This window comes from Erinaceus europaeus, chromosome 19, assembly GCF_950295315.1.
Source record: "Erinaceus europaeus chromosome 19, mEriEur2.1, whole genome shotgun sequence".
Classification (NCBI taxonomy): Eukaryota; Metazoa; Chordata; class Mammalia; order Eulipotyphla; family Erinaceidae; genus Erinaceus; species Erinaceus europaeus.
The window spans coordinates 36380583-36403465 of record NC_080180.1 but is presented as its reverse complement, the minus strand read 5'-3'; the positions used below and the strand labels follow the sequence as shown (position 1 = coordinate 36403465).

General features: G+C 39.0%; 1 long non-coding RNA gene across 1 annotated transcript in view; it reads left to right on the top strand.

The window, feature by feature from the left end:
* Positions 1-13897, top strand: part of LOC132534635 (uncharacterized) — a 95677-nt gene extending 81780 nt beyond the window's left edge. Inside the window, exon 3 of the long non-coding RNA XR_009546362.1 lies at positions 13678-13897. This is a non-coding gene — a long non-coding RNA (uncharacterized LOC132534635). The remainder of the gene's footprint in view (positions 1-13677) is intronic.
* The last annotated feature ends 8986 nt before the right edge of the window (positions 13898-22883 follow it).

The window sequence follows — 22883 nt, the reverse complement described above, 5'->3', positions numbered from 1 at the left end:
TCTTGAAAATGAACACTAGCTCCAAGTCCTTTGATCCATTGAGAGCTATACTCAAGAAGTCTTTGGATCTGCCCTCAGGATCGCGGTGGACCCTGGAGACTCCCAAGAGAAAGCCCCCGAGCTAAAGTGCTCTTTCCAGGTCCTCTGCCCGCCGCGCTCTGCAACCGGTGGTGGAGCCGCCTTCCTGGGCGGAGGACAATGCCCGGTGCACTCGCCTTGCCCAGCGCCGCCTGGGAAGTCTGGAGCCCCGCTAGTCCGTGTCATCTTTACTCTAATTCTTAACCCAAATTAAATTATAATCACCTCTTTGGTGTCACCCCTTATTGACTGGCCTGCTAAAGCAGAAAATCCTACCGTTGCCGACTATGTGATCAGAGCACTCGCTGTTAGCAGCTTCTCAGTCCGCCATCTTCCTCCAGCCCCGAACAATCTTTTTGATATACTATTGTATTGGGTTGCCCAGGATCTTGTTTAATATTTTGGCATCTATGTTCATCAGAGATATTGGTCTGTAGTTTTCCTTTTTTGTTGTGTCCCTATCTGCTTTTGGTTTCAGGGTGATGCTGGCTTCATAGAAGGTAGAAGGGAGTTTTCCTGTTTCTTCAATCTTGTGGAAAAGCTTTGTATGGGTATTAACTGTTTACTAAAGGTTTTGTAGAATTCATTTGTGAAGCCATCTGGTCCAGGACTTTTGTTGTTGGATGGATGTTGGTATGCATGAGACCCCTTCTGTTTCATTTGGTTTAAATCTCCTCTGCTTAACACTATTCTATTTACATAACCACTTCATTCTATTTACATAACCACTGTTAACAAGTTCCATCCTCCCTCCAGGGCATTTGTGGTTCAGTGATAGGATTCTCACCTAATCTGCCCCCTCTTTGTCACAGTCTGATTTTCACCAGTCACTTTTCTCTCCACCCTCTCTATGTCACATCCTGTTTCCACCCTACTTGGCAAGTATATATAAAGACAGCATTGTGAGTTTTACAGTACTTTACCTTGAGTTTAGCTTAGCATGGCTTAGATTGGGCTGTGTCCTGCATGAATAAAGAGATACTGCCTACAGTTCAACCATGATTCAGTGCCTGGTCGTCTGTTACCCGCCTGTGAAGCCAGCCCGGTGAAAACAACCTAACCCATTGAAAACAACATATGGCACCTGAACAGGGACTGAAATAAGCCCTGAAACATGGACCGGCATCAACGTGGGACCCTACCCACCCATCGTCCAGATAAGTAAACTTGTCTACCCATCCACCATGGGTTGCCTTTCTACTTATGAAGAGGTTTGCCAAAGCCTCTACTGTTTCATCATGAGACAGTTAGTCTGTCTCTGGAACATTTTACTCTGGGCCACATTTCGGTTCCCTGACCGGGAACTTTGGTTTCTTATGACTGGGATCATAGAGCTTGGGAGATGCACAGAGATTTCTCCTTGGACTTTCTGGATTCCCTCTCCCATGTTTCCTGAGGAAAAGGACTACATTTTGCTCTGGGGCACAATTTGGTTCTTTATGACCGTGATCGTAGACCTTGAGATATGTATGGGGATTTCCACTGGGACTTTCTGGACTTCTTCTCGAATGTTTCCCATGGAGAAGGACTACTCTAATTTGAAGAACATTCTCAAGTACCCTGGCAGTTCCCAAGTATGGAGACACGTGGTTAGTTCTACTCTCCTGATTGGATTCTTTCTTTGATGGGAAGACACTTTTAAAAATGGGTGCCTGAAGCAATCCAGCAGGAACAGTCAGAAACACCCTAAATGGAATTTCGAGGAGTTTTTTGGACTAGGATGCCCTCTGGGGATTCTTAATCCTACATGGTGAGATCTTGATAATCTGGTTCAAGTTGCATTTCATAAGAGAATGATTTGAATGACTGAATTTTTGTTTGACATTGACTTAAAAAAAATGCTGGACACAGCCATGATTTCTAGAGACATCCAGAAACAATACAAAAAATTGTTTTTTCCTCCTTTGATTTCTTTTTTTATCTTGGCATAAATCTGAAATGTTTAATCCTCAAAACGGTATGAGTTATGGGTGGGGCAGATAGTGCAATGATTGTTAATTATTCTCATGCCTGAGGCTTTTAACCGTGGTTCTTCTGTTTACCTTTCCACATTTTATTGAGTTTAAACTGTTTAAACAACCTTAAAATCATACTAGAAAGGACTTCCAATTATAATGGAGTTATCAATTATAGTAAACTTCTAATCTGCTACAAGTTTTGTTTGACAAGTAAGTGAATTTCAGCTGTCAAAGTCTTCACATGAAAAAGCATCTACTCAAATGGAATTCCTGGAAATCCATTTGGATCCTGTTCTCTGACATCACCCCCGGAAACCAATGATGAGACCTGGCACGACCTGAAGAAACAGATTCACAGACTCCAAAGCTCACTCTCTACAGAAAAGCAGAATTCTGGTGGCTGACATTCCCCATTGAGACAGACATGCAGCGTTTCATCCTCTGGCATTTTCTTCTGTGGTCAGCTACTTTGGACTGACACCTCCATCGGACTTACTGGTACATGCTGCTGTGTTTCTCAAAGACTAACTTCAGCCAATTACCTTGAGACTTTATAGACCATGTCCCCTCGCCTGCAGGCTCTGTCCCAGAGGCAGAAAACTCCCCCTCCTTATTAGGTTATGCCCACAGAGGCATGAAGCGCCCCAAGAGGCAAGAGATGCCCACAGAGGCAGGAAACGCCCTTTGAGGCAAGAGATGCCCCCAGAGGCATAAAGCACTCCCAGAGGCAAGAAATGCCCTTTCGCCTGCTAGGCCTTGCCCTTTGAGGCAAGAAACGTTCCCCTTGACATCACACTGGTTATTGCTGCTCGCCTATTTTGTTTTCCATGTCTTATGCCAGTTCTTTTGAAAACGCCTGTACGATATACGTTTCTGTTCACCCCACAATGGCCATTAGTTAAAAAGAAAGGGGGAATTGTTGGTATGCATGAGACCCCTTCTGTTTCATTTGGTTTAAATCTCCTCTGCTTAACACTATTCTATTTACATAACCACTTCATTCTATTTACATAACCACTGTTAACAAGTTCCATCCTCCCTCCAGGGCATTTGTGGTTCAGTGATAGGATTCTCGCCTAATCTGCCCCCTCTTTGTCACAGTCTGATTTTCACCAGTCACTTTTCTCTCCACCCTCTCTATGTCACATCCTGTTTCCACCCTACTTGGCAAGTATATATAAAGACAGCATTGTGAGTTTTACAGTACTTTACCTTGAGTTTAGCTTAGCTCGGCTTAGATTGGGCTGCGTCCTGCATGAATAAAGAGATACTGCCTACAGCTCAACCATGAGTCAGTCCCTGGTCGTCTGTTACCCGCCTGTGAAGCCAGCCCGGCAAAAACAACATAACCCGATAACCCGTCGAAAACAACAGATGGATTCTTAATAACAGTTTGATTTCTTTGTCTGTGATTGGTGTATTTAGGTTTTATAGTTCTTCTTGGTTTAGTTTTGGAAGGGCATATGTTTCTAGGAATTCTTCCATTTCTTCCAGATTTTTCTAGCTTGGTGGTATATAGTTCTTCATAGAAGTTTCGCATGATTTCTGTGGTGTCAATTGTGATGTCTCCTCTATCGCTTACTAGTCTATTAATTTGAGTGTTCTCCCTTTTTTTTTTTTTTTTTTTTTTTTTTTTAGTGAATACGGCTAGGGGTTTGTGAATCTTGTTTAATTTTTCAAAGACCCAACATTTGAATTCATTGATCTTTTGTATGTTTCTCTTATTTTCGATGTTGTTTATTTCTGCTCTAATTTTAGTGATTTCCACCCTTCTGGTTGCTTTAGGTTCCCTTAGTTCCTCTTCCTTTAAGTCCGTAAGTCATGCAGTGAGGTTGTTTATTTGAGATTTTTCTTGTTTTCTATTGTGTGATTGTATGGCTACGAGTTTCCCTCTCAGCACTGCTTTAGCTGTGTCCCAAATATTTTGATAGCTTGTGACTTCATTTTCATATGTTTCCAGGAACATTTGAATTTCTTGCTTGAGTGCCTCTCTGACTCAGTGGTTCTTAGGCAGCATGTTGTTGAGTTTCCAAATTTTGTGACTTTTCATAATTTCCTGTTTGTTGTTGAATTTTAGCTTTAGTCCACTGTGGTCTGGGAAGATACTTAGTATGAGTTCAATACTCCTGATTTTGTTGATACTGTCTTTGTGGCATAACATGTGGTCTGTTCTTGAGTATGTGCTGTGTGGATTTGAAAAAAATGTGTATTCCAGTTTTTTGGAGTGAAGAACTCTGAAAATGTCCAGGAGGTCTAGTCTGTCCATCTCTTCATTTAATTCTCATGTTTCTTTGTTGATTCTCTGCTTTGTTTATCTGCCTAAATGTGAGAGTTGTGTGTTGAAGTCTCCCAGTGTTATTGTATTACTATTGATGCATTTTTTGTAGTTCTTTCAGTAGGTGTTTGATGTATTTAGGTGTTCCCTCATTGGGTGCATATATGTTAATAATTGTTAAATCTTCTTGGTTGATTGATCCTCTAATCATTATGCAATGGCCTTGCCTATCTTTTTTATTTACTTTATTTAATTTAAAGTCTATTGTTTCAGAGATGAGAATGGTTTTTCTGCCTTTTTTGTGGTCCATTGGCCTGTATGATAGTTTTCCATCGTTTCACTTTAAGTCTGTGTTTGTCTTCTTGAGTCAGGTGGGATTCTTGCATGAATCATATGGTGCATTATGTTTTATGATCCATCCTCCCACTCTGTGCCTTAAAAAATTTTTTTTATTATATTTACTTATTTTCCCTTTTGTTACCCTTGTTGTTTTTATTGTTTCTGTTGTTATTGATGTTGTCATTGTTGGATAGAACAGAGAGAAATGGAGAGAGGAGGGGAATACAGAGAGGCATAGAGAAAGATAGACAGTTTCAGACCTGCTTCACTGCCTGTGAAATGACTCCCCTGCAGGTAGAGAGCTGGGGCTCAAAATGGGATCCTTACACAGGTTGTTGTGATTTGCGCCATGTGTGCTTAACTTCTGAGCTACTGCCCAACTCCCCACTCTGTGCCTTTTAATGGTCGAGTTTAAGCCATTGATGTTTATTGATATTATGGGTTTAATCTATTGTAATGCCACGATTCCATGATTTTAAAAATTTTCTCTGATATATTTCAAGTAGTATGGTGATGTTCTTGTTTATAAGAGGGCTTTTAGAACCTATTTCAGTGCAGGCTTGGTGATATTTGCCTCCTTTAAATGTTGTCTCTCTGAGAAGGTTTTTATCCCTCCATCTAGTTTGAATGAAAGTCTACCAGGATATATTATCCTTGGTTAAAACCCTTTTTCATTCAGGGCTCGATAGATATCTTGCCATTCTCTCCTGACTTTTAGAGTTTTAGTGGAGAAGTATGCTGGTAGTCTTACAGGTTTTCCCCTGTATGTGACATTTTGTTTTTTCTCCTATAGCCTTTAGGATCCTTTCTTTATCCTTACTTCTTTTCATTGTAACTATGATTTGTCTCAGTGTCTTCAGGTCTGGGTTGATTCTGTTTGAGACTCTCTTGCTTTTTGGATCTTAATGTCCTTTCTGTTGTTTAGGTCTCAGAAGTTTTCTTCTATTATTTCCTCTAGAACATTTACTTCCCCTTCCTCTCTTTCTTCCTCTGGCAGGCCAATGATACGATTGTTATTTCTTTTGAGATCATTCCATGGGTCTCTGTTGTTGTTTTCAGTGTCTCTCAAAGTCCTTTTGAGCTGTTTTGCCTCTATCTTAGTTTTCTATAGCTCATCACCTCTCTGGCTAATTCTATTTTCTGCTTCTGTTAGTCTGCTTTCCCTTCCCTCAGCTTCTTTTTTCAGTTTATTTATAGTATTCACTTGTTCTGCTAACTGGCCTTTTAGCTTGGCTATTTCAACTCTCAGTTCTCTAATTACCTTGAGGTAACTAGTATTTTCCTTGAGGGTCTCATATGTTGTTTCCCTGATTCTGATGGCTCTTTCCTTATTGTTGTCTTCATTTCTGTGATTATTAGGTTTATTATTGCTTGTATACTTTCTTTATCTGTGGTTTATTCTGACTGATTTCTGGGCTCCTGTCCTGATTATTGTGGTAGCAGTTTTATTTGCTCTTGACTTAACAATTTTTTTTTATTGATGTGGTTCTTATTTTTCTGTTCTGTCGCTTTTGAATTGTTGTGTTTTGAGTACAAGCCACACTCTACTAAAGCCCTTTCACAAATACAGTCACAAACCTCAGAAATTATAACAATAGCAACTGAAGAAAGGATTGATGCAGTTCAACCAATATCAGTTAGCCAAACAGCACCACCAGTCCAAGAAATAATAGCAACCAAAACCAAAAGAAATAAAGAAAAATAAATGAAAAAAGAGAGAGCAAAAATAGACAATTATGCAAATCTATGGTCCACTGTAAATTCTGGGGTTAGTAAGAGGAGGAAGGAAAGTAGAAAAGAGAGAGAGACACACACACAGAGTCCACTCCAAGTCAGACTTCCACCACAAAATAATTCCCAAATGAGTATCAGTGAATTCATAAAGGAAAAGAAGGAAGAAAAGGAGAGAGAGAGAGAAGGAGAAAGAGAAAACAGTGAAAGGAAAGAGTTTTTTTTTTTTTTTAATTAGCTAGAAGGAGAGAAAAAGGAAAGTGGAGGGAAGAGGCTGAGAGAAACAGGTTCCTCTCACAATGGATAGGACACACTGTCACCTATCAACTGAAAAAACAATAACAGTTAATTTTGGTCAACCTGAGGTAGGAGGAGGGAAAAGGGACATGTGTGTATAGCAATAGTAATAATAATAAAATAAAATAGAGTAAAAACTTCTAACAGTCATTCTGCTGCTTGGGCTGCTCAGGATTGGCAGCATGCAGCCTGAGCAAAGACAACCAATTATAAGAAATAAAAAAAAAAAAGAAAAGAAAAGAAAAGAAAACCTCTAGGTTTCTCTAGACCTCAAAGAGATCCAGCCACCCAGAAAAAAAAAAAAAGGAGAAGGAAAACCAACCAACAAACAAACAAACAAAAGACTTGCAATGACACCCCTGATGAGCCAGGAATCTTGGTAAAGAAAATCACTCAGCAGGAAGCCTGCTAGGAGCAGTTGCACACCCCCTGGGGGCTGTTTCTGGGGTGGGGCAGGGGTGATTTCAGAAATAATCAAGCCTAAAAGATTTTCCTTTCTTAGTCCTTTTGGCTTTTGTTTGCCAGCCCAAGAGTGGCAAATAAGAGAGTTATAGGACTCTTTTTTGGCGTCAGCCTGACCACCCCTTGTTCACCCTCCTACAGAAGGCCCAGTAACCAGGTTGGAAGCTGCTTCTGTTTGGAGCTCATTCTAGCTGTGTTTCCAAGTTACCATCTTTGCTCTGCCCCGCTGTGGACCTATTTTGTGACTTAATGCTGAGTTGGTGATTTCTGTCTCTATGTGCAGAATATTATCTCACTGTTTTATTTATTATTTTAAAATTTTTATTATAAAATGGAAACACTGACAAGTCCATAGGATAAGAGGGTACAAGGGTACATTCCACACAAATACAATCACCAGAACACTGTATCCAATCCCTCCCTTGATACCTTTCCTATTCTTTTACCTTCTGGGAGTATGGACCCAGGATCATTATGGGGTGCAGAAAGTGGGAAGTCTGGCTTCTGTAATTGCTTCCCCACTGAACATGAGCATTGACAGGTTGATCCATACTCCCAGCCCCCCCCCCCCCTCTCTTTGCTAGTGGGGCAGACCTCTGGGGAAGTGGAGCTCCAGGACACAGTGGTGAGCTCACCTGGGAAGTCCAGTTGGAATCATGGTGGCTGAAAAATAATATAAAGCCAAACAAATTTTGACTAATCATGAACCTAAATACTGGAATATTGCAGATTAAGATTTGGGGTCTCTGTTTTGGAAAAAGCTTGTATGTATATTTTAGGTGTATTCCAAGGGGCCCATGATTTTATAAGTTTTTGCTTGAGCCTGTCATGTGATATGCATGTGGACACAAGTTTTTGTCTGGGGAGATGATGTCATGGCTGAAAAAAGGACCAGAAAGCTGGATCAGGAAAGATAGTAGCTCCCAAATTTGGGAAAAGTGTATAAATATTGTTGACTGTAAACCCCATCAATTTGCTCTGGGGCCCATATTTAGCTTATAAGCCTATGTAACCTCTGTATCCCTGTAGATCCAAGCTTGTATTCTGTGGTCATGAGTAGAAACCTTCTAGGTTGTACCAATTTCAGGACACATCTTGCTCAGGTAGTAGGTAGAGTATGTTATCCAACCTCCTTTCAGAGGATGGAACATTCCCTACCCTTGTAGATCCACATTCAGGGCAAGGTCCTATGGGGGGCCACAAAGGGATCCATTGTTTTAATTCCTAGATGTAATTACACTGAAAAAATATAGTTGCACAAATTGAGTCTATAACATTTGGACTCACACAACTTGAGTCTATAAGTTGACCCTGGTAAGTCTAGGTTCCAGGATACTCAAGACTAAATGCTTCTCAAGTTTACATATACATTTATGCCACCAGTGTTATTGCTGGGGCTCAATGACTCCATAATTCCCTTGTTTCCAGCAATTATTATTTTTTAATTTTCTATCTTTTTTTTTTGTCTCTAGATACAAGCTCAGAAGCAGAGAGAGAGAGAAGAGAGGAGAGAGAGAGAAGAAGCACAGACACCTAAAGAAAAAGAAAAACATTGCTCATGAAGCTCTCCCTAACCGTACACACTCCCATGTGGTGTATGAGGACTGAAAACCAGGTCCTCTGGCATGATCCTGTGTGTGCTCAACAAGGTGAGCCACATGCTGGCCCTATTATTATAGAATCTTTATGTAAAAACATCCAAGAATTATGTCTATATGTATATGTCTTTGTCTGCATGCATCTTTGTAAAAACAGTTTCTATTTATCACATTTGCCATGGATATTGCAACTGACCACTACTTTTTAAAAAATTTATTTTTATATTACAGAATTACATGTCAATAGCAGTTTGAATCCACACCATTCCCACCACTAGAGTTCTGAATCTTCAGTCTCCCCACTGCAACCCACCACAGTTCCCCTAAGGTTGTAGACATGGACCAACCATCTTTATAACTATCAGTCCCCATTTGTGCATAGTTGCCTCTTCTTTTTTTGATTCAATCCTCTCTTCCTCTCTATGCCACTCATGACATCATGGCTCCATATGTCCCTCTCCTTTTCTTTCTCTCTGTCTGGGTGCTGATGGAGCTGGCGTTCATAACACTCTTACTGTCATCACTTTTGGGAGTATGGATCAAGGTTGCTTATGAGGAGCAGAAGGTAGGAGTTCAGGCTTCTGTAGTTGCTCCTCTACTGAGTATGGGTGTTGACAGGTTGATCCATACCCCCAGCCTGTTTCTATCTTTTATTAGTGAACCAGAGATCTGGAGATGCAAGGGTCCAGAACACATTGGTGAGGTCATCTACCCAGAGAAGTTGGGATGGAGTCTACTTTATTTTGCAATGACTATATTAAGATGGGGTAAAAAAGTCCATGCCTGCTAGAAGGAAAACTGGGAAAAGCATTTTATAATTTATCAAGATTTGTTGATGTTATTTTTTGTCAATAAAAATATTTACTGTAACACATATGTGAACAAACATATACATTTGCACAATAAAGTGGAATTTATACTGTAGCAAGTATTCAGAAGGGTCTGGGTGGTGACACACTCTGTTAAGTGCACATAGTACTGAGTGTAAGGACTTGTACAAGAATTTGAGTTCGAACCCTCATTCCCTATTCCCCACCTGCAGGGAGGACACTTCATGAGTGATGAAATAGGTCTGCAAGTGTTTCTCTCCCTCTCTCTCTCTCTCTCTCTCTCTCTCTCTCTCTCTCTCCTCTCACTCTCTATCTCCCCTTCCTCTTTCAGTTTCTCTCCATTCTATCTAATAAAATGGGGAAAAAATGACTGGCAGTAGCTATGGATTCATAGTGCCTGCACTGAGCCCCATAAATAACCTTGGAGGCAAACAAACAAAAGGCATGTAAAGGCATGGGTATAGTACTTTAATGATCTTCAATAATTATAACACTTCATAGGGAGAAACATGGAGCATGGGGTGTGAAAGTAACTGGCATATGTATGTGTTCTATCAGTTGGATCACTGCCTAGCCTCTTATTTAATTTTGTAAAGATTTATTTATTATTTATTTATGTGAGAGACACATCCAGAGCATCACTTTGGCATATGTCATGTCCTTCCCAGACCATGGGTTTTAAAATTTATAATTTTGTTGATTGCACACAAAAATTTCCCCTTTCTCTCAAATGTGTGCAGTACCTCTGATTTCACTTATTTTCTCCAAGCATAAATTATCAGTGAAGCAAGCAAACAAAAATCCTTTATATGCCCTGAGCACTGTCTCAGCTGAGGTACAGAGCAGTGGCATGATGGCTTCCTCAAAACTCTATTGGATGACCATTGGACAGAAGTACAGGGTTGAGATGGACACACCAGAAAAGAACTGCTTTTAAGGCTGGTATTGTCACATGAAAGCATAATGCTTTTTTCCTTGAAGGGCTTTTGGAGAGGCAAGCATAAATAAACTTTGGGACAGACTCCCCTGGAAAGCCATTTATTGCTCTAACTTCATAGATCTGGCTTGAAAATCCTGTCTCCAGCACAGCTCTAGATCTAATTCATCTGTCCTGCTCCAGTAATGGCATGCCTCTACAAGGGTATTGGTCACTCAGATACCCATTAAAAAAAATGTCAAGATATTGGCCCACATCTCTCTTGGGTTCCTATGTATAGAATTCACAACTGTCAACAAGCAAATTTGGATGTCTGCCAAAATCCCCATATACTTATCTAAACTATGTCACATCCTATTCTACAGGGGACCAGCTTAACTTTTGAGTCATAAGATGAAAGGATCTTATTATAGTAACACCGCATTTTATTGGAACGGAGGTCAGAGAGACTTATGCCCACAGCATGAATGTTCAGTCTGAGGTATCCTGGGACATCACTTTTATGAATTTTTTCCATGAAAAATACCCCAGAAAAAATAAAACAAACAACCTATACTCCTTGGAAGGATGAGAGAGGGGAAGAACATGTTCCAGGGTCCCTTGATCCCTTCTTTCAAGATCTCTGGATAAAACCCAGAGATGGTGATAAGAACTATCATCTCTAGATGACATGATATACCTGCATGATATGTAGACTGCAAATCCACTGTACCCTAGATTTATTATTTATTTATTTATTGCTTTCTAGTACCCTAGAAAGTGAGAGTGGAGTGGAGTTCAAAAATACCAAATGTAAACTCAATATTTTGCCAAAATTCATTGAGCTACTGGGTGGACCTCAATATTAATCTAGGGTTTCCAGCAGTTTATAGTAAATGATACTGGTTAAATAGCTCACTTGGATAGTGTGCTGCTCCATCATGTTCATGACATAGGTTTGAGTTGGACTTCCACTATTTGAAAAAAAGCTTTGATGCTGTGGTCTCTGTCTCTCCTCATCTCTCTCTCTCTCTCACTCTTTCCCTTATCCTTTTCTATCTAAAATAAATAAATAAGTAAATAAATAAATAAATAAATTGCCACTCTTCTCTGGTGTCACAGTAGAGAATCTGAATGAAAGTGAAAATGTTAGAGAGAATAAAGACAGCATCCAAGGATGGGAGTAATTAAAAAGTAATTTCATCATTTTCCTTTCTGTTCTCTCTTCATACTACTAACAGATTAGAGATGGAAAGTGGCTGATAAGGGTGGTAGTTTTGTGATGAGAAGAAAGAGAAAACAAATGAAGTATAGCTGAAGGAGAAATTCTTTTGAGAATCTTGAGAGAATATCAAAAGGAAGTGTTATTTTTCTCTGTCATCTCTCTCTTCACTGAAGAGTAGGAAGCACTCAGTTTACAGAACACTTGAGTGGTTGATAAAATATAACTTCATTTAATATTTCTAATGATACAATAATTATACATGAACACAAATAACACAATTTAATATTTATAAGAAATAATGTGTAAACTGCCATATTTCTCTTCTATATCTGACATAAAAATTACAAGATTATTTATTTATTTATTGTCACTGTGGATATCATTTGGGCTCATTGTAGGCATTACAGATCTACCTCCATTTTGCCCTCCCATATTTCTATTTTTACTGGACAGGACAGAGAGAAATTGAGAACAGAAGGGGCGATAAAGAGGAGTGAAAGACACTTGCAGACCTGCTTCACTACTAGTGAAGCTTTCCCCATGCAGGTGAGGATCGAGGGCTTGAACTGGGCACTTCAAGCATGCTCAATCTGGTGCACCAATACTGGGCTCCCAAATGATGAGATTCCTATATCTGCTCTGCATTCTGACTGTTGCAATATATTATTTTAGCTGAAGTATATTTAGGTATGATTATCCTGCAGATATGAATATGGAAAAGAAAGTAGTGTAATAATGATTTCATCTAACAGTTACTGTTCTTTGGCAACTCCTCAAAATTTAACTAATTTTTTAATAGCTTAGTGGAATGTTGAACCTTATTTTTGAACTTTTAGTTTCATGAAATTAAAATCTATTATTGTATCTTCACTTATGTACATTTTTCCCCCTGATTTACTTGCATGGTTATTTAGGAGAAATGTTTTTTTTTCCAAGTAATATAAATCACTCAAGCATTGGTTGATTTCATTAAAAAATGAAATTCATTACTCATTAATGTTATCAGAAAAGTCTTTCAAGCTTATTGCAAGAGATAATTTTTCAATATTTCTATTTTCTTGAAAGTACAAATTACTCTGTTTTACTGATGACCTTTTCTCTTTGAATGTCAAGTTATCTACTCATTTATAAGAAAATTTCTCCTAGATGCACAATTCAAAGTACCCATTTAAAAATGTACCTTTGACTAAAGAATTACTATCATGCCATCCCATCAGCTGGGGCCCTAGTCAGGGAGTCCTGAAATTCCCAAAGAGACATGTTGGGCCTAGACCTCTCCATTGTTACTGGTCATCTCTATCAGGAACAACAAAATAGACACCTTTGTAGGCCTCCATAGAACCTTGTCCTCAACATGGATCAACAATGGTAGAGAATGTTCTATCCTCTGAAGGGAGGCTGGACAGCATACTCTATGTTCCACCTGAGGAAGATGGGTGCAGAAACTGGGGGAGCTTGGAACATTCCTACTCACTACCACATAATGGGAGATCTGATCTACAGGGATGCAGAGGTCACATAGGCTCCTAAGCTGAATATGGGCCCCAGATCACATCAAATCAATGTGGTTTACAGTCAACAATATTTATACAACTTTCCCATATTTGGGAGCTACTCTCTTCCCTGATCCAACTTTCTGGTTCTTTTTCCAGCTATGACATCACATCCTCAGACAATAACTTTAACAATAATCATATCAGATGTCAGGCTCAGGAAACAAACAAACAAACAAACAAACAAATAAACACAGACACACAGACACACACACACACACACACACACACACACACACACACACACACACACACACACATCACCAGCGTAGTCATGAGCCCTTCAGAATATATCTAAAACAGGCCTACTAACTATCTACAAAATGGAGACCCACAAATCTTAACCTGCACTATTCCAGTCTTTAGGTTCATGATTAGTCAACAATTTGGCTTTATATGTTAACTCTTCTTTCAGCCACCAGATTCCAGATGCTAGCATGATGCCAACTGGAATTTCCTGGGAAGACAATTACACCAATGTGTCCTGGAGCCCTGCTTCCCAAGAATCCATGTATAGTGGGGAAGCAATTACAGAAGCCAGACCTTCCACATTCTGCACCCCATAATGACCCTGGATCCATCCTCCCAGAGTGATAAGAATAGGGAAGCTATCAGGAGAGGGGATGTGATACAGAGTTCTGGTTAGGGGAACTGTGTGGAGTTGTAACCCTCTTATTCTATTGTTTTTGTCAGTGTTTCTTTTTTATAAATAAAAAATAAAATATATATTTATTCATTTATGAGATTGATGAGAAGAAGAACTGAAGCATCACTCTAGCACATTTAATGCCAAATACCAAAGTGGGGGAATTCATGCTTGAGAGTTCAGTGCTTTATTCACTGCATCACCTCCAGGGTTACAGTCACTGTCATATTTCAAATAAAAGTGAAGTTCCACATAATAAGCAGGTATCACCTCAGCTCAATTGATCACACAAGTCCTGTTACTTGAGACAACTTGTGGTTTGGTTTGTAAAAGTGCTGTATGCAAGCTCTTCATTTGGTCACACTTAGTATTAAAGACATGCACTCTGAGATAAAAATTTAATAACACTACTATGATATTTCTGCTTTATCAAGAACAGTCTAAAGAGAAGTTGTCACTGTCCAATTTTTACAAGCATGTGGTATTGAAAACTATGTATGATTACTTGTAGAGTTTGGTGCCACTATTCAATTTGTGGAAATCATTCTCCATTATTGTAAATGTCAACATCACTAGTCTTGGATAAAAAATAAGTTTCTTCAAACTATTTTCTGCTACATCTCCCAATTAGGCACATGGGTTCAATGATAGTTGAATTACAAGGTGAAGTCAGGTGAATCTCCATAATAGGTTAAGAAACACTGGATCATATTTGAGTGTTTCCTTCCCATTACTGTGTATGTAGTTAAGATAACTGCCTTGAAGTCACAGGAAAGATTACTTATAACTTGTCATTCCCCAGAAATGGGTTGCTGTAGTAACATAAAAACACAATAACCCGACATTTTTGGGCAGGACTACGGAGCAGCAGCTGTGTTTCTCTCTCCTTTCCCAGGTCACTTAGAAATACCAAAGAAGATCACCTGGGACTGTAAAAAGACATGACCAGAATGACTTCAGGAACCCACCAAATCACCTGTGAGTGAAAAACATGTGGCTCATGGACAGAGAGGAGCCTAGGGAGAGATTAAGTGGCTGGTAACAGTCTGGCAGTTTACCACTTGAGGCACCACTTCCAGTCTGTTTTACCAACAAAAAGACCACTGAAGGGAGGAGAGGACTCCTCTAAGACTCACAAAATGCAACTGTAAGTCTCTATTGCTACTGCCCTCAGAGGCTGGAGAAGCAGGGGGAGGCCCTTTGATGACACTGGGGGACAGAGAACTAACCAGGAAACTCAGGAGAAGAGCTACACCTGGGTGGCCTGGAGGTGGGGCTGTGTGGTGGGAAACATTCCATGTTGTTCTCCTGATGAGAACATAGTGAATAGTTGTCTCAGAACTTACAGACTATAGATGGGACTTGTTTAGAAACTTATAGGGCCCAGCAGTGCTGCCCAGCTTGGCAAATAAGCTGAACTGAGCCTGGAGCTTTGGATCCTTGGGGTGTGAGAGTCTCTTTGCATAACCACTATATTATCTCTCCCCAACCCTGCTTTATTTCTTGCTCAGGAGTGAGGGATTAAGTTAAGAAGCCTACTTATAGTATAAAAGCACTCAGTTTCCCATAGCCTACAGGGAAGAAAAAGAAAAAAAGGATTTAACAGCCTCTGTGCTCCAACTCAGGGATTAAAAAGAATATTGAAACAACTGTTAATTTCCACAACTGTGAGACCTTTAAGAACCTTTCTTAGACAAAAGTCAATCCGGGCAAGAGTGATCAGTAATTTGAAAAATACTGAGAGGGACCTCATAACATTATATAGAATAGTTAAACCAACAAGAAGAAATATTGGAGAAATGAAGCAGGACAAGAGTCCAGTTAAAAGCCCTCCAAAGGTTGAAACACAAAATAATGAGGTCAACATCCAAACACTAGTTAAGGAAATAATCACAGGAGTGAATAAAGTGTTTGAAAGAATTGTCATCAGAAATACATAAACAGCAAATGAGACTCTGGAAGAAAACACTAATTATCTCAAGGTAATTAGAGAGCTGAGCTGAAATAGCTGAGCTAAGAACACAACTAGTTGAACAAGCTAAAATAGTATCAGAACAGGGTAACAAAAATATTAACTCCAGAAAACAGTAGAGGGGAGAGAGAATAGAATAAATGAGACTGATGACAAAATTAGTAAGAACGAGGAAGAGTTAGAGACAACTAAAAAAGTAGTAAGAGATCTCAAAAAGAGATTAAGAGATACTGAAACAACAACAGAGACCTAGGTATGACTTCAAAAGAAACAATATTTACATTATTGGCTTACCAGAGGAGGAAAGAGAGGTAGGTGAAGAAAGCATTCTTCAGGATATAATAGCTGAGAACTTCTCTAGTCGAGACAACATCAAAGACATAAAGGTTCAAGAAGCCCATATAGAATTAACCCAGATTTAAAGACACCAAGACAGACACATAATATTTAGAATAGAAAGGAATAAGGATAAAGAAAGGATCCTGAAGGCTGCAAGAGAGAAAAAAAAAAAGAGTTACCTACAGAGGAAAGCCCATAAGATTAGCAGCAGAATTCTTCACACAAACACTGTAGGCCAGCAGAGAATGGTAAGATATATATTGAGTGCTCAGTGAGAAAGGCTTTTAACCAAGACTCCTGTATCGTGCTAGACTGCCATTCAGACTAGATGGAGGTATAAAAACCTTCTCAGACAAGCAACTGTTGAAAGAATCAACTATCACCAAGCCTGCCCTGAAAGAAGTTCTGAAAGGTCTCCTATAAACAGTCAGGCCACCATAAATATGCCATATATCAGAGCACTCTAAAAATCTACAAGAATGGCATTAAAATATATTCAAACTTTGATATTAATAAATGTCAATGGCCTGAATTCAGCTATTAAAAGGTACAGAGTAGAAAGATGGCTCAGAATACACAACCCAACAATATGCTGTCTACAGGAAACCCACTTAATACAGCAAGACAAACACAGACTCAAAGTGAAAGGAAAGAAAACTATCATACAAACCAATGACCCACAAAAAAGGGCAGGGACAACTATTCTCATATCTGACATTATAGACTTTAAAATAAATAAAATTAAGAAAGATAAGAATGGACACTTTTTAATGCTCAGAGCATCAGTCAATGAAGAGGACTTAATTATTAACATCTATGCACCCAATGGAAATCCATCTAAATATATCAAATATCTACTGAAAGAGCTACAGCAACATATTAGCAGCAACACAGTAATAGTTGGGGTCTTCAACACCCCACTCTCTCAATTTGACATATCATCAAGGCAAAAAATCAATAAAAAAATGAGGGAGCCAAATGAAGAGATAGATGGGAGTCGGGCTGTACTGCAGTGGGTTAAGCACAGGTGGTACAATGCACAAGGACCAGCATAAGGATCCCGGTTCAAGCCCCCGACTCCCCATCTGCAGGGGAGTCACTTCAGAAGCAGTGAAGCAGGTCTGCATGTGTCTGTCTTTCTCTCCCCCTCTTTGTCTTCCCCTACTCTCTCCATTTCTCTCTGACCTATCTGACAATGATGACATCAATAATTACTAAAAAAAAATGAGGAGATAGATAAAATAGAACTATTGGACATTTTCAGAGTCATTTACCCCAAGAAACTGGAATGCATTTCTACTCAAGTCCACATGGATCATTCTCAAGGATAGACCATATGTAAGGCCACAAAGACAGCATCAGCAAATTCAAGAGCATTGAAATCATACCAAGTGTCATCTCAGACCATAATGGAGTTAAACTAACACATAACAATCAACAGAAAATTAGTAATAGCCCCAAAATGTGGAAGCTTAACAGTACAGTTCTTAACAACTACCGGGTCAAAGAGAAAATAAAGAAATTTCTTTCTTTCAAAATGTTTTGATAGTTCAATGAATATAAAGACACAAGCTATCAAAATATTTGGCACACAGATAATGCAGTACTGAGAGGGAAGTTCATAGCCATACAAGCACACATTAGGAAACAAGAAAAAGCACAAATAAACAGCTTGATTGTACATCTTAGACACCTAGAAGAAGAAGAACAAAGGAACCCTACAGCAACTAGAAGGACTGAAATAATTAAAGTTAGGGCGGAAAGAAATAACATTGAAAATAAGAAAACCATACACAAGATCAACGAAAGTAAATATTGGTTCTTTGAAAGAGTGCAAAAAATCGACAAACCTTTAGCCAGACTCACAGAACAAAAAAGGGAGAAGACACAAATAAATTGGATTGTAAACGAAATAGGAGATATCATAACAAACACCACAGAAATTCATGAGGCTTCCATGAATGACTATACACCATCAAGCTAGCGAACCTGGAAGAAATGGACGATTTCCTAGATAACTACCAACTTCCAACATTAAATAAAGAGAAACTAGATAATATGAACAGGCTCATAACAGTAAATGAAATTGAAACAGCTATCAAAAACATTCCCAAGAATAAAAGTCCTGGACCACATGGTGTTACAAATGAATTCTACAAAGCCTTCAAGGAAGAGATAATACCTCTACTTTAAAAAATCTTCCAGAAGTTTGAAGACACTGGAATACTCCCTGCCAGTTTCTATGAAGCCAATATCATTCTGATACCTAAAAAACACAGGGACACACACACAAAAAGAAAACTACAGACCAATATCTCTGATGAACATAGATGCGAAAATATTGAACAGAATTCTAGCCAACTGGATACAGCAGTATATTAAAAAGATTTTTCATCATGACCAAATGGGGTTTATCCCAGGGATGCAAGGTTGGTTTAATATATGTAAATCAATCAACATGATCCACTACATCAATAAAAGCAAGACCAAAAACCACATGGCCATATCAATAGATGCAGAGAAAGCCTTTGACAAAATACAACATCCCTTTATGATCAAAACACTATAAAAATGGTAACAGAATTTAAACTCCTGAAGATAGTGGAGTCTATATATAACAAACCTACAGCCAACATCATACTCAATGGTGGAAAACTGGAGCATTTCCCCTCAGGTCAGTTACTAGACAGGGCTGCCCACTATCACCATTACCATTCAACATAGTGTTGGAAGTTCTTGCCATAACAATCAGGCAGGAGCAAAGAATTAAAGGGATATAGATTGGAAGAGAAGAAGTCAAACTCTCCCTATTTGCAGATAACATTATGGTATACATAAAAACACCTAACAAATGCAGAAAGAAGCTTTTGGAAATCATCAGGCAATACATAAAGATGTCAGGCTACAAAATTAACATACAATAGTCAGTGGCATTCCTCTATGAAAACACTATGTTAGAAGGAGTTGAAATCCAGAAATCAATTCCTTTTACTATAGCAACAAAAACAATAAAATATCTAGGAATAAACATAACCAAAGAAGTGAAAGACTTGTACTGAAAATTATGAGTCACTACTTAGAAAAATTGAAAAAGACACAAAAAAGTGGAAACATATTCCATGTTCATGGGTTGGAAGAATTAAGATCGTTAAAATGAATATACTACCCTGGGCTGTCTACAAATATAATGCTATCCCCATCAAGATCCCAACCACGTTTTTTAGAAAAATAGAACAAATGCTACAAATGTTTATCTGGAACTATAAAATTCCTAGAATTGCCAAAACAATCTTGAGAAGAAAGAACAGAACTGGAAGCATCACACTCCCAGATCTCAAATTGTATTATAGGGCTATTGTAATCAAAACTGTTTGGTATTGAAACATGAATAGACACTCTGACCAGTCAAATAGAATTGAGTGCCCAGAAGTAAGCCTCCACACCTATGAACATCTAGTCTTTAATAAAGGTTCCCAGGCTATTAAGTGGGGAAAGGGGAGTCTCTTCAACAAATAGTGCTGGAAAAACTGGGTTGAAACATGTAGAAGAATGAAACTAAACCACTATATTTCACCAAACTCAAACATCAATTCCAAGTGGATCAAGAACTTGGATGTTAGGCCAGAAAATACCAGATACTTAGAGGAAAATATTGGAAAAACTCTTTTCTGTATAAAATTTAAAGACATCTTCAATGAAACGAATTCAGTTACAAAGAAGACTAAGTCAAGCACATATTGATGGGACTCTTTCAATTTAAAAAGGTTCTGCACAGCAATAGAAATCAATACCCAAACCTAGAGACCCCTTACAGAATGGGAGAAGATCTTTACATAACATTCATCAGACAAGAGTTTAATAACCAAAATATATAAAGAGCTTGCCAAACTCAACAAGAAAACATCCCCTTTGAAAAATTGGGAGAGGACATGGACAAAATATTCACCACAGAAGAGATCCAAAAGGCCAAGAAACACATGAAAAAGTGCTCCAAGTCTTTGAATGTTAGAGAAATGCAAATAAAGACAACAATGAGATACCACTTCACTCCTGTGAGAATGTCATACATCAGAAAAAGTAGCAGCAACAAATGCTGGAGAGGTTGTGGGGTCAAAAAAACTCTCCTGCACTGCTGGTGGGAATCTAAATTGGTACAACCTCGGTGGAGAACAGTCTGGAGAACTCTCAGAAGGCTAGAAATGTAACTACCATCTGACCCTGAATTCCTCTCCTGGGGATATATTCTAAGGAATCCAACACACCCCTCCAAAACATTTTGTGTATACCTATGTTCATAGCAGCACACTTTGTAATAGCCAAAACCTGGAAGCAACCCAGGTGTCCAACAACAGGTGAGTGGCTGAGCAAGTAGTGGTATATAGACACAGTGGAATACTACTCAGCTAATAAAAACAGTGACTTCACCATTTTCAGCTGATCCTGAAAGGAGCTTGAAAAAAATCATATTAAGTGAAGTAAGTCAGAAACAGAAGGATGTATATGGGATGATCTTACTCTCAGGAAGAAGTTGAAAAACAAGATCAGAAAAGAAAGCACAGGTAGAAGCTGTACTGGAGTTGATGTATTGCACCAGAGTGAAGACTCTGGGGTGGGTGGCAGGGAGAGTACAGGTCCAGATAGGATGACAGAGGATCTAGTGTGGTTTGTATTGTTATGTGGAAAACTGAGAAATGTTATACATGTACAAACTACTGTATTTACTGTCAAATGTAAAACATTAATCCCCCAATACAGGAATTATATATATATATATATATATTTAACTTTAAACCTCATAGATTTGATCTGGGGTCCATATTCAGCACAAGAGCCTATGTAACCTCTGCATCCCTGTAGGCTTGATCTGTGGTTATGTCTAGGAACATTCTTAGCTTCATTCACTGCAGAATCCATCTTCCTTGAGTGGAAGAGAATGTTGACCCAACCTCCCTTTGGAGAATGGGGCAGTCCCTAACACTGTTGTTCCACATTGAGGGCAAAGTCTTTTAGAGACCCACAAGAAGGTCCACTGTGTTGTTTCTGATGGAAGTGACCAGTGACAGTGAACACAGGGAAATCAAAGCATTATTTTGTAGTGTACAAGAAAGAGACAGTTGAGCAGTACCTTTGTGATAAAGAATTTGTGCAAAGAATCCAATTTACAATCCAGTAAACTCTTTATTGTCAATAAAAAGCAGCCAGGACAATCCTGACAATCATGCCAAGCTGCTTGTCACTGAATTGCAATAGTGTCCACATGACAATGCTTTTCTAGAAAAGAAATCAGAATGGGCCTTTTTGTTTTCATTATCTTTATTTATTTATTGGAAAGAGACAGTCAGAAATCGAGAGGGAAGGGAGGGACAGAGAGGGTGAGAGACAGAGAGACACCTGCAGCACTGCTTCACCACTTATGAAGCTTTTCCCCCTGCAGGTGGGGTCTGGGGTTCGAACCTGGGTCCTTGAGCATTGTAATGTGTGTGCTCAACCAGGTGCGCCACCACCTGGCCCCTTTCTTTTTTTAACTGGAGTTAATTTCCTTCCTAAGCAAGAAAGACCTTAGAAAACAGTCTCCTGCACATCTTCAAACTGATTAATAACAATGGCTAGATCAGACCAGCTGGAAAACATCCTTCCCTCCTCTAAACAGACCTAGTGCTCGATGTCTATACCGTTTATCTGGCATGTAATATGCGCTCTGTTGTGCAGCAACACCACTCAATATGGTGACAACATCTTAAGCACACCATTGTTTAAATTGGAAAGTATTTGAGCACAAGGACCTACACACTCTCTTTCAAAAGACCAAATTGTTTAGAGGGTCCCTAGTAGGTATTTCACCAATCAACTGACTAAACTCTTTGTCTAATAATGAAATGAAAGCAGTGCTTAGGAGTGAAACTGGTCCAGAGATGACAGCCTGAAGTCATATAAATGAGCTGTGATAAGGAGGTGAGGATCAGATTATAAGAACCTGAAACAAGGCATGTTCACTGAAACATAATCCACTCATCTCTCTAGAAAACATTTCTGTAACTTCACAGCACTACGCAAATGGTAGATTCATAACTAATTGTGTATCTGTCAAAATTCAGAAGATTTAGTCATTCTTGCTGGTAGATTTCATCTTTTGTTCCTTTTTAATTTAGAATTATCATATTGTTCTGTCTATCTGCCTGTCTACATAGAAAGTGGTCTTCCACTTTCCACGCCAGACTGGTATGTTTCTCTTCACCATGAGTGGCATGGTGAAGGACATGTGTGGCATGTGGGGACAGAGAGGGAAAGAGGAAAAGAGACACCTGCAGCCTGTTCTACCTTGTGAAGAACCCTCACCCTCGTCACCAAGAAGCCAAGGAGTACTAACCCTATATCTGTTAGTACCATGATCCTGAATTCTCAGCATCAAGAACAACAAGGACAAAGGATAAGTTTATAAGTCATCTGATGTTGTAGCAATCAACTGGACTAAGGTACATGAAACTGAACTTCAGCTTAGCACAGCTTCTTTAGCAATCTGGCAGTACCTACCCTTTAATAACCTACACAGTGTAAAATTTTAAGGTGAAGATCAGAAACTTGAGCTAGGGTCCTTGCACATGCAAATTTGTGCAATTTATTGGTTGTGCTACTGCCTGACCCTAAAATATATCTAACTTCTTGC